The sequence below is a fragment of the Globicephala melas genome, chromosome 9, assembly GCF_963455315.2.
Source record: "Globicephala melas chromosome 9, mGloMel1.2, whole genome shotgun sequence".
NCBI lineage: Eukaryota > Metazoa > Chordata > Mammalia > Artiodactyla > Delphinidae > Globicephala > Globicephala melas.
The window spans coordinates 91,886,596-91,898,923 of NC_083322.1; the positions used below are offsets into that span (position 1 = coordinate 91,886,596).

The 12,328-nt window shown below is 41.6% G+C and overlaps 1 protein-coding gene across 1 annotated transcript in view; it reads left to right on the top strand.

The window, feature by feature from the left end:
• POU6F2 (POU class 6 homeobox 2) overlaps window positions 1–12,328 on the top strand; it is a 450,196-nt gene that overhangs the window by 356,708 nt on the left and 81,160 nt on the right. The gene's annotated exons all lie outside the window — the stretch shown is intronic.

The following is a 12,328-nucleotide window of genomic DNA, read 5'->3' on the forward strand; positions in this document are numbered from 1 at the left end:
TATTTGTATAATTAAAGACTAATCAAGCATGGAAGGCTGCTGACTAAACCAGAAAATGAGATTGTTGGCAAGCAATATTGTAATGTAAATGCCATTTTTGTTTAACTACTAAGAAGCTGCAGAAATGATATCCTGAATAGATTAAAAGCAAACAACATTGATAATAAATATTTATCAGATTCCAAATGCAACACAGAGGATTTCTACATTTTACGTGCAAGGTTTGTTTGCAGTGGAGTATTGAGGTGTTTTTCAAGGGGTTAGTTAACATCCTTATTTAGAGTTGCTTTTTTAGATAGTATCTTCCTACTGTTAAAGTACATGTGAAATATTAAACAAGGGGAAGTGTCTCTTTTGAGATATACCGCCCCTATTAATTAGGATTTTGTTAATTAATATTAGTTACCTAGTATTAGGTAAAGACTTTCTAATGAATACAGACATACCTTGGAGATATTGTGGGCTTGGTTCTAGACCACCACAGAAAGCAAATATCTCAATAAAGCAAGTCACACAAATATTTTGGTTTCCCAGTGTATGTAAAAGTTATATTTACACTATACTGTAGTCTATTAAGTGTGCAACAGCAAATGTCTAAAAAGTCAATGTATATACCTTAATTAAATGTTGCTAAAAAAATGCTAACCATCATCTGAGCCTTCAGCAAGTCATAGTAGTAACACCAAAGATCACTGATCACAGATCACTCATAACAAATATAATAATAAGGAAAAAGTTCTACATACTGTGAAAATCACCAAAATGTGACACACAGACACAAAGTGAGTAGATGCTATTGGAAAAAAAAATTGGCGTGGATAGACTTGCTTGAAGCGGGGTTGCCACAAACCTTCAATTTGTAAAAAAACACGATATCTGCAAAGCACAATGAAACAAGGTATGCCTGTATACTTGTTGAATTCTTATAGAGAAAGAGAGATGAGATACAAGCCACACACAGTTATTAAAACAAAGAAAATAGAAGCATCAAATGTAAACAGTTTCTGTAAACTTCAGGCGTACAGTTTAAAGTAGAAAGAGAAGAAACTCGGAAGTCACGTGTAAACATTCTGAGACTTTGTGCGACTGTACATATTACATGGCGTACTCGTTTGTCTTAAATGAGACTTATTTGATTAAATAATATAGATAAAGCACCTTTCAGCACCTAGGAAGTAATAGTCACTCACGGAATCTCAGTTCTGTCATTTTCTCCCTCTCCTTTGCTGATTGAGCTCAGTGGACACTCACAGGTCTGTTCTCATGACGACGATGTTGCCTTTGGAGACCCTGCTAAAGCATCCAATTCTGCATTCTGGGTAAGCACGAGAGCCCGACCAGATCTGACCCCTCAGGATTTCTCAGATGCAAGAAGAGTCTGAGGGGTAGAAAGAGTCTGGATTTTTCTCTTGGCCTTGAGAGAACTGAGAAATTCAAGAGGAACGAACATCCCACAAAGAAGCCAAAGATTTTAATCCAGTGAAGCCCTCACTGTAAAACTTGCTGTTTGTATGTGGTGATTTCCCTGTGCTCAGCCCTGATGTGTCTTATAAAACAAGATTTGCTGCATAAATGTGGATGCAAGCTCTGAAAAGCAGACTTCCTGACCTACTGATAAAAAATATGAATGAATTAATCAAAAGTAGCTTTCAAAACTCAAGTGTTGTGCACAACAAGTATGATATTTTCTTTCCACCACGAAGCATAATTATAGATAAGTTTTCAGGAGAAGCTGCAAAACTGTCATTTTTTTACCTTCAAAAACAATAGAAGATTTACTTTTCGGTGTCTAAATTAGAATGTGTGTCAGTTTGACTGTTTCTTTGGGGTGTACTGCATATGGTATGTGATCCAGAAAGTTGAAAGCTTGCAGACCTACTAAAATGCATTTGGATTTTTCAGAAACAGATTACTGAGTGACAATATGATAGCCTTCAGGCTCGCTGCTGGAATTTTTATTTAACTTATTTTCTCCCTAACGTGGTTGTAACGTACCTATTTTCTGAAGATGACAGAACACATCATCAAATGACAGTTCAGAAAACATTTTAAAGTTTGTTCTTTCCCTTTTTGGTGTAACTTATTTTGAGAACCAGGAAACAGCATGAAAAGCTGTGTTTCTCTCCCACCTTCACCCCACTAACAGTTTGAAGAGGTCATGGGAAAACTGCAAGTTCTGGAGTCTGAAGAAAGAACACCCACAAAGTTTTGAGCTCTGGTTTTAGAGAAGACCTGAGGTTATTTGCAGAAGCGAGTGGGTCAGATACTGGGGAGGAGCCTGCAGCACACCTAGAGACAGTGTGTCCTTCACATGCTGCCAGTGGACGAAGCAGCCGGCCACGCAGGACAGGTGCCAGACCCCCTTTTGGTGTCAACGCCTGCTGGCAATGTCTGAGATTGTGGTTCAGTTCATTCAGCCTACATTTCTACAGAAGTCTTTGCTGTCCCTTGTCTGGAAGTACGGAGCTGCTCTTTCTGTAAATCCAAACCAAATTATAATCTAGCCTTAAATTGCTCAAAAAACACCCTCCACTAAAATACATCTTGCAGTTTCCAGTCCAGACGAAAACTTAGAGAGCATACATTTAGACAATGCCTTTTGATTTCCTATTGAAAGCTAGGCAACTTCCAGGGAAAACAAGGGAGCGGGGAGAGGAAGAAATGAAAACATTGATTCCAATGCATATAAGGGTTGAGGGGCCCCAGAGTAAACCTGCCAGGGTGCCTTTGCCAGGCGCCTCTTTTCTGGGCCCATCTGCTTAGAGGGGGAGCAAAATCAGAAGCATTCATGGGCTCCTGAGATTCACAGAGGAGTCTGTGGCAAACTGGCCCGGACCTTCTCATCTGGGGACTTCTTTTTTTCAGGTTCCATGTTAGATTTCTGATGCCGTTTTAATCCTTTGAGTCACGCATTCATTTGTTCAACAACTATGTATGTCTGCGTACAACATGTGTGTATGTTTCTGTGATTATGTATGTATGTATGTCTGCAGATGTATGTCTACAGATGTCAAGCACCATTCTTAGAGCTACAGCAGGAATCAGTGGTACGTACAAATAAAAAAATAGTATAGACACTTATACAGCATATCAAACATTGATAACTGCTTTGGGGGAATAATAAATGGGGTTGAAGGGAAAGAAAGTGCTAGAGAGGGGGTATTATTTGACATAGGTTGATCAGAGAAGGCATCTCTATTGGCACAGAGACTTGTCAGGGAGATAACTTGCCAACAAATGGAGAGAGCACCCTCCAGGGGTGGGATGGGGGAACAAGTGCAGAGCCCTGAGGTAGGAGGATGCTGGGCAAATTCAGGGATGAACAGAATGGGCAGCAAGGCTCAAGCCAGATCGGCAAAGGGGGCATAGAAGAAGCAGGAGCCAGACCATCTTGGGTCATGTAGGTCACTGTCAGGAATTGAGCTATCCCTCTGAGAAGGACAGGAAGCCCAACTGATGCAATGAAGAGAATTGACCTTGGGCATCAAAGAGCAGAAATATGTTGGAGGTGGTGGCGATGGTGCGGAGTAATCAGATTCTGCATATGTTTTGAAGGAAGAGCTGACAAGATTTGCTGATGGATTGGTTTTGGGGCATAAGAAAAACATAAGAGGGGACTTCCCTGGAGGTCCAGTGATTAAGACTCTGTGCTTCCAGTGCAGGGGGCACAGGCTCGATCCCTGGTCAGGGAACTAGGATCCCACATGCCGTGCAGTGTAGCCAAAAAATTTTAAAAAGAAATTAAAGACAAGAATCTAAGTCGTCTCCACTAATTTTGACCGGAGGTATGACATTCCCCATTTCTTGAGATGCGAAGGCTATGCAAAGAGTAGGTTTGGGTACACGTTTTGTCTTTAGCATGTCAGTTTTGGACAGGTAATATCTCAGAGACCACTAAATGTTTGAGAGGAAATGTTGAGGAAGCAGCTGGGTTATCAAGTTCTGGAGAGAGGTCCATGCTGGAGATGTAAAGTTGGGAGTTCATTGTCTACTGCTGGTATTAAAGCCTAGTAAGATCACCCAGAGAGTGATCAGAGATTGGAAAGAGGTTCAAGCCCTGGGCCCTGGAGCACCCCAACATTAAGAGTTCCTGTGGAGAAAGAGAAATTGGCATGGACACTAGGAAGAGGGGCCAGTGAGGGAGGAAAAGGGGGTGCCTGGAAGCCAAAGTAAATCAGGTGCTTCAAGAAGGGAGTGATCTCTGTGTCCACTAGTTTTGATAGATCATGTCAGAGGAGAGCTGAGAATTAACATGAGCGCAGCTCCTGGAGGTAAGGAGTGCCCTTGGCAAGAGCTTCAGTGGAGTGGTGCCCATGAACTGGAGTGATTAAAGTAGATGTAAAAGAAGAAGAATTGGAGACATCAAGAATAGACAACCCAGGGACTTCCCTGGCAGTCCAGTGGTTAAGACTTTGCCTTCCAGTGCAAGGGGTGCGGGGTCAATCCCTGGTCGGGGAGCTAAGATCCCACGTGCCTCGTGGCCAAAAAAACAAAACATAAAAGAGAAGCAATATTGTAACAAATTCAATAAAGACTTTAAAATGGTCCACATTAAAAAAAAAATAGACAACCCATTACACTTAGGCTGTGAAGTATTAAATATTATTTTTAAAAGACAGATTCTTAAACTCAAGGATTAACAAATGCTTGCAAAGTGATCACCAAAGTCTTTGCGTATTTGTTAACAAAATCGTAAATCCAGAATACAAAATCTACCTGAAATAATCTAACCAAACACCAAATTACTTAAATGAGACTCGGTTTCTGAGATGGTATCAAGAGACAATTAAAATCTTATTTACGTACAAGGTTGTGGACACAAATAGGTTTTTCACAGCCTAACTTAAAGTGTAATGGAGATCACTGTTTTAAGTCTAGGAAATAAGCATAATATATCTAAAGATGAATAATTTAAACAAGCTGATTAGGTTTTTATTATTACTTTTTCATTTGAAATGTTTTATGGACTGGCTTAATTCTGTTTAAATTTTATTTTTATCTGTTGTGTTTATGGTTTATTTTGTATAAATTTTTGTAATAAAATAATTTAAATTAAAAAAAAAAAAGAATAGACAATCCTTTCCGGGCATTTTGCTCAGAAAGGAAGCAAGCAAAGGTTCACTACCTGGAGGGGATGTGGGGTCAATATAGGTTGGTTTTTGTAAGATGGAAACGGAAACTCCATATTTTTATGCAGATGGTAGTGATCCAGGAGAGGGGGACGTTTTGATGGAACAAATCAGAGATGTTCTTGACTGGGCCAGAGGCAAAGGCTCTATTGCATTAGTGGAGGGTTATCTTTGGAAAGGAGCTTAGTGTGCTGGTTCGTACAAACAAAACACAGGTAGATAAAACACAGTCATAGATGCTATGGGTGAGTATATGCAGCAATGAAAAGGTGTAGACGTTCTCTCCTGATTGATTTTCTTGTCAGTGAAATAAAGATGAAGGTCAACAGCTGAGAATGAGAATGGAGAAGCAAGTGCTGGAGGGCTGAAGAGAAATGAGAAGATGAAGATGGTCCTTTTAGGGGGTGGGAGAGTGATCTGATAGGGAAATGCCGTAGGGTTGCTAGGTGGTACCCAGGCTCTGTCTACTTGAGGTTCATTGTTTTGTATTTAGAGTGAGGCCGGTCAGCACAGTCATGAGGTTTTCTCCAGTTAAGTTCAGCTGTGTGGGCATTGGCATAGAGTAGGTAGAGAGTTGGATCATGAAATCTAAGCTCAATGAAAAAGGAAGGACTTTAGGTGGGGAAGTGAGGGACAATAGAACAGTGATAGGATTCATGGATTACTGATTCCAGGGAGACTAAAGAGCTGTTAAAATTTGAAGTACTAGGGGCTTCCCTGGTGGCGCAGTGGTTGAGAGTCCGCCTGCCAATGCAGGGGACGCGGGTTCGTGCCCCGGTCCGGGAAGATCCCACATGCTGTGGGGCGGCTAGGCCCGTGAGCCATGGCCGCTGAGCCTGCGCATCCGGAGCCTGTGCTCTGCAACGGGAGAGGCCACAACAGTGAGAGGCCCGCATACTGCAAAAAAAAAAAAAAAAAGTGAAGTACTAGAAACCTCTGAGGGAGAAGCTAGAGAGTAAGATGCTTATAATATTTTGAGAATCACAAGGAGGCTTTCAGGTCCTATTCACTCATGGCAAACTCTTATTTTCTCGAAGTCATTTATTTTAAAATATTGATGAATTAGAAAACTCAGATACATTTAAATATGAATCTTTAACTTTAAACATTCAGATATATAATGAACCTGGTAATCTATTTATCTAATAGACACCCATGCCATGAAAGTAAATGTAATTTTAAAATCTGAGAAAGAATGTACTTTCAAAAACACAGAATGGAAGAATATCAGAATAGCTCAGGAAAATCTTGGCTATCCATCACCCTCAAAGAAATAAGTTTCTCTTGAGAGCTGAGTTTCCCCAGAGGAGTGAAGGGTTAAACCGTTTAAAGTAGAACTATAAAACTTGTAAAATGTAAATCATTTAAAAGCATTTTACTCCCATCTCCTGCCTTCTTAAACAGAGTATCATAGTAATAAAAATCTTCTATGCCTTTTGGATGACAAAGTACTTTCACAAACATTATCTCATATTATCCTCCAACATCCTAGTAAAGTAGGTACTTCAAAGATTTGACATATTGGTGAGATGGTCAGTCACAGGGGTGTGAATCGCCCAGTGTAGATGAAAGGGAATATAATTGCAACTTCCTGATTACTTTGGGTCATTATTGTTGGTATAGATCAAAAGGATGTTCCCAGAAGGCAAGACTAACATGCAATATAAGAGAACATAATGAAGGATCCAACTGTGTGGGCAGACAGCACGTGCGCTCAGAAACCCAAAGAGCAGTCAGCTGAGGACTGGAATGCCTGAGAGGATTTCCTGGAGGTGGTGGAACTTGAGCAGGGCTCTAAAGTTCCAGCAGAATCTAGGAGGGCGAGAAGAGCCAAAGGAAGACATATCAAGTATGCACTTGGATGTTGGAGCACCCATAGTAGTTACTCACTTGGGACGATTTCTGTTTTGCTGCAGATGAATACCACTGCCCTGGGCATGCTCACCACCACTCCCCCTACCACCTAAATTACTCCCTGTGATGGTTGACTTTATGTGTCACTTTGACTGGGCCATGATGCCCAGATGTGCGTTCAAACATTATTTTGCGTGTTTCTATGAGGATGTTTTTGGATGAGATTTACATTTAAATCAGTGGACTTTGAGTAAAGCAGATTGCCCTCCATAATGTAGGTGGGCTGCAGTCAATCAGTTGAAGGTCTGAGTAGAACAGAAGGTGGACCTCCCCTGAACAAGAGAAAATTCTGCAGCAGACTGCCTTCAGACGTGAACTTCAACATCAGCTCTTCCCTGAGTCTCCAGCTTGCCAGCCCACCCTGCAGACTTTGGACTTGCCAGCCTCTGTATTCACATGAACCAATTCCTTAAAATAAATATGTATATAAAACCAACATCCTATTGGTTCTGTTTTTCTGGAGAACCCTAACTAATACTGTCCTTTCTCATAAATTGTATGAATTTCCAGAATGACAAAAGGGGTGCATTCTCCTCTGTTGCGGAGTATGGACGTGTGCAGTGGGTAAAAGGCAGAGCGCTTCCCTTATGGACGCATAAGTCCATAGGATCAAGGATGTTCTTGGGTTTATCAGGGCAAAAGAAGCCAGACTCTAGGAAGGAGTTCATAAAGTTCATTCTGGGGGAAACCCAGACCCAGAGCATTACAAGCCCTCACTGCTCTACTCAGAGCCAGTTCGCCAGTTATCATATTACCTACAGGTTTTCCTCTTGAGCCAGCTCTGGCTTTTCCCGACACCACCCAAGGGAGAATTGTGCTAGACGGTATGGTTACTCTGTCATTTGATTCCACTGATAATTCTGCCAAACACTCAAATCAAGATAGACAATCGATCAAACTAACTAGCTAGTTCAGAGTCAACCACGGGCTCATCGCCATAGTGCAGGAGTTCAGAAACATTTTATGTAAAGAGCCAAATAGTAAATATTTTGGGCTTTGAGGGTTGAGACAAAATTGAGAATATTCTTTATGCACTTATATAACAAGAGAGAACAAATTTCCATGCATTTCTTATTGATGAAATTCAAAACATAATAATAGTAGGTGAGGGGCTTCCCTGGTGGTGCAGTGGTTAAGAATCCGCCTGCCAATGCAGGGGACACGGGTTCGAGCCCTGGTACGAGAAGATCCCACATGGCCGCGGACCAACTAAGCCCGTGCGCCACAACTACTGAGCCCACATGCCACATCTCTTGAAGCCCGCGCGCCTAGAGCCCGTGCTCTGCAACAAGAGAAGCCATGACAGTGAGAAGCTGCCGCACCGCAACGAAGAGCATTCCCCCTCACTGCAACTAGAGAAAGCCTGTGTGCAGCAATGAAGACCCAATGCAGCCAAAAATAAAAATAAATAAATTTATAAAAAAAATAATAGTAGGTGAGTAGAAATTTTTGTTATGCAAGTTACTAATGAGAAAAATGGAATTCTTTTTTTTGTCAGGGGATGTATTAGGGTTCTGCAGAGAAACAGAACCAGTAGTTTCAATGCACATACATATGTGGAGGTAGGTGATAGATAGATAGATAGATAGATATAGATATGTATAACCCTTGACAACACAGGTTTGAATTTTGCAGGCCCATTTATACATGGATTATTTTTCAATAAATACATAAAATGCATGAATACAGTACAACACAGCCTGCGGTTGTTTGAACGCACGGATACAGAACCAAGGATACAGAGGATCAATAAGTGGATTTTCAAGTGCCCCCCCCCCACATTGCATTGTTCAAAGGTCAACACAGGGAGAAAGCGAGAGAGATTTATCATTAATTATAAGGAATTGGCTCATGCCGTCATGGAAGCTGAGAAGTCCAAAATCTGCAGAGCTAATGTCCCAGTTTGAATCCAAAGATGTACAGGCAAGAGAATTCCCTCTTACAGATACATCCAGAATAAAGTTTAACCAACTATCTGGGCTCCCCTTGGCCTAGTCAAGTTGACACATAAGATTAGTCATCACAGGGGGATAACATTTTACTTTATTAGAGTTCAAAATTAGTGGTCCTCATCATCCAATCAAGTGCAAATATTCATCTGTAAAAACCATTCTTAGCTTGTGGCCTGTAAAAAACAAGCCATGGGCCAGATTGGGCCTGTGAGAAGTAGTTTGCTACTCCTGCTATAGAATAATGTTTTAATGATAATAATGATAGTAATGCCCTCTAAAAATAAAGATAATGAGGACTTCCCTGGTGGCGCAGTGGTTAAGAATCCGCCTGCCAAGGCAGGGGACACGGGTTCAAGCCCTGGTCCGGGAAGATCCCACAAGCCTCGGAGCAACTAAGCCCGTGCGCCACAACTACTGAGCCTGTGAGCCACAACTACTGAAGCCCGCGCGCCTAGAGCCCGTGCTGTACAACAAGAGAAGCCACCACAATGAGAAGCTCGCACACCGCGACAAAGAGTAGCCCCCGCTCGCCGCAATTAGAGAAAGCCCGTGCGCAGCAACAAAGACCCAACGCAGCCAAAAATTAATTAATTAATTTAAAAGAAATAAAGATAATGAGAGTCAGTATAGTGTATAGTTAGGAGAGGAGGCTGAAGCCTGCCTGCCTGGGTTGGAACCCTGACTTCCTCACTTAGTAGCTGCATGATCTTAGGCCTGTGGTTTAGCCCTTCTGTTTGTCAATTTCCTTCTTTTTAAAATGCAAATAAAAGCGTCAACCTCATAATCTTCCCGTGGAGATTAAATTAGTATCTGTAAGGTTCTGAGAAAAATGTCTGATGTATAGTGAGTGTTATATAAATAGTAGATGTGATGATGGTATGATGCTGATGAGAGAAGGGAAAGAAGAGAGAGAAGCACAAAGAAAATGGGAAGTAAATCCTTCTGATGCTAGGAGACTGAGTGTTTGCTACAGGCTGAAGGTGCTACTAGAAATCTGACCGATCCTATTTAACAGCTCAAACGTGGGACATACTCCTGTATTCCAAGCACCAAGAGTCATGGCCTTGTGTTATAATCCAACCTTCAAGGTTATTAATGTTTATTTCACTCTGAAGATCCGACAGCCTAGGAGGAGTACGGGCTGGGGAGAATGGGGGGTGGGAGAATTTTTGGTACTTACCTTCAGAAATTATTCTAGAACTCAGCACACAGGAGATGGAGACCTACCTACTCAGTCCGAGCTAGCCATGAGTTTACTGGAAAAGCAATAATTTTACAAAGAGGCTGGGAATTGGTGTCCGTATCGAATAAAGAATAAGCTCCCAGATTTACATTCATTGATTTTCTATCTAGTTTCTATCTATGTTCATCATGTTGAATTTCTTAGAATCCAAAAATCAAACCATTGAGAAAGCAAAGGTGTCTCACCCCTATAACACCCACAACCTTTGTAATGTGGTCAACTTTTATAGATCTTAACTCTTAATTGTACTCATTCCAAAGAAGGTTTTTTTTAGAAAAGGAATAATGGATCCTTAAAAAAAATAAAAAGATCTAGCCTTATTGCTTTGATGAAGATTCGCCACCCGTGACCCTTTAAATATTGAACTTGGACTATAAAAATAGCACTTCTTATTGATCACATGGTTATTAAAGTCAGTCAAATGCTGAATTTATATGTCAAACACTTGTAATATTTCCTGTAAATATTAGGGCAAAGAGGAAAGATGGTAATGCCACTTGTGAAGAGTCACATCAGATTTGTTCAACTTTACGTAACTGAGAAATAATAAAAGTGTCGTCAAGAATTTCATTACATACGCCAAGCACTTGTCAAAAACCGCTGCACATCATTTTTGCATGTATATGTGTCCACGTATGAGCCCAGAAAACACACACAGGGATGTGACACACATGAAGCAGAGTGAAGAGCGATCTGTGTGCCTCTCCCCCTGCACAGGCTCTATAGCACACCACAAATGACAGCTGTTAGGGTCATTCAGGAGCCTCTGTACACACACTCATTCAAGTTCGCTTTTTCCTGAACTCCAAACCACTAGGGGGTGCTGACCAATGATCTAAGTCTGGGGGGAAGCCTTGGAACTCAATAAATCAACGAATCCTTATTAAGGGTTTAAGTCAGATTCTTAATCCCCTCAGATTCAAGTCCCTACCTAATGATATTCAAGGATGCTTTGGGGGAGAGGTCAGCATGGAGATCCTTATATCTCCTGTTTTCGCCAAGACAACTTTTCATCTAAGCAAATGCTTTCAGATGAGTAACAGAAAGGAACCATTAGACAATCCTGGGCATCTTGACTGGAAACTGGGATCCAAGGCCCAGGGCAGGCCTGTGAACAGAGCAATGTGTAGGCATTTCTAATGGCATTTTGATGTACACGCACAAAATTGATGTCGTAAGGATCATTGTAAAGTCCCAAACAGTGGAATATTGAGGACATTTTCAGGTGGCACTCAGATTCTGGCTGGGTGAGCCCAGTATGTTTTCTCATGTCACAGTTGATTAGGTTCACGGGGAAGTGGAAAGAGTAAAAAATTCTCTTATTACTGCAGCAATGCCATCTCAGCCTCTTTTCCCTTTGAATGCAACATTAGTTTTTGTCCAGAAGTCTAACTGCTTTCTACAGTTTGGGGAATTGTAAAGCAGAAACAATTTTCCCAGCCAGGCTGACCTTCACAGTAATGAGAAATGACTGGAATTTCTCCCTATTTCTCTAACATTTGGGGAGGTTTGGGAAGGTGGGGGGAAAGGAAGAACATCCTTGTTTTACCTGATGTTATGTTGTGGGCGTCCGTTTGGTACTTAGAGCCTAATTTTTTTGCATTCAGGGGATTACATGGACTGTTGCTCCCTATGACCCAGGAGTTAGACCACAAGTGTGTTGAGAAACGACAGTGAGGCACTTGAAACTTTTTGTTATCACAACAGGGATGGCGTTTTGTTTCAGCCACTAAATGAATAAATATTTTTCTCCAGGGGATGGCTATTTTCATTTACTCTCCAGCCCTTACTAGGTGATGAACAGGAGGGTGAGGAAATTCAGCCTTCATTTAGGCTGTGCCTCTCGAGTCTCTGGTGCCCTTGGAGTTCCCCAGCCTCTGGGACCTCCCAGTGGGGCTCCCACATGAGCCAGCCAATGGCACTCCTTTCTGGTTACTTCTACCCAGCCTGTTGTTCAGCACTTGCCTTGAACTTTACTAAGATGGTGGGACAGATGAGCTCTCTGGCCAAAGCCGATGCTTCCTCTTACGCTGCGGAAGCATAAAAACTCCCTAGGATGGAATGCAGAAGATAAAGTTTAACATAGCCTC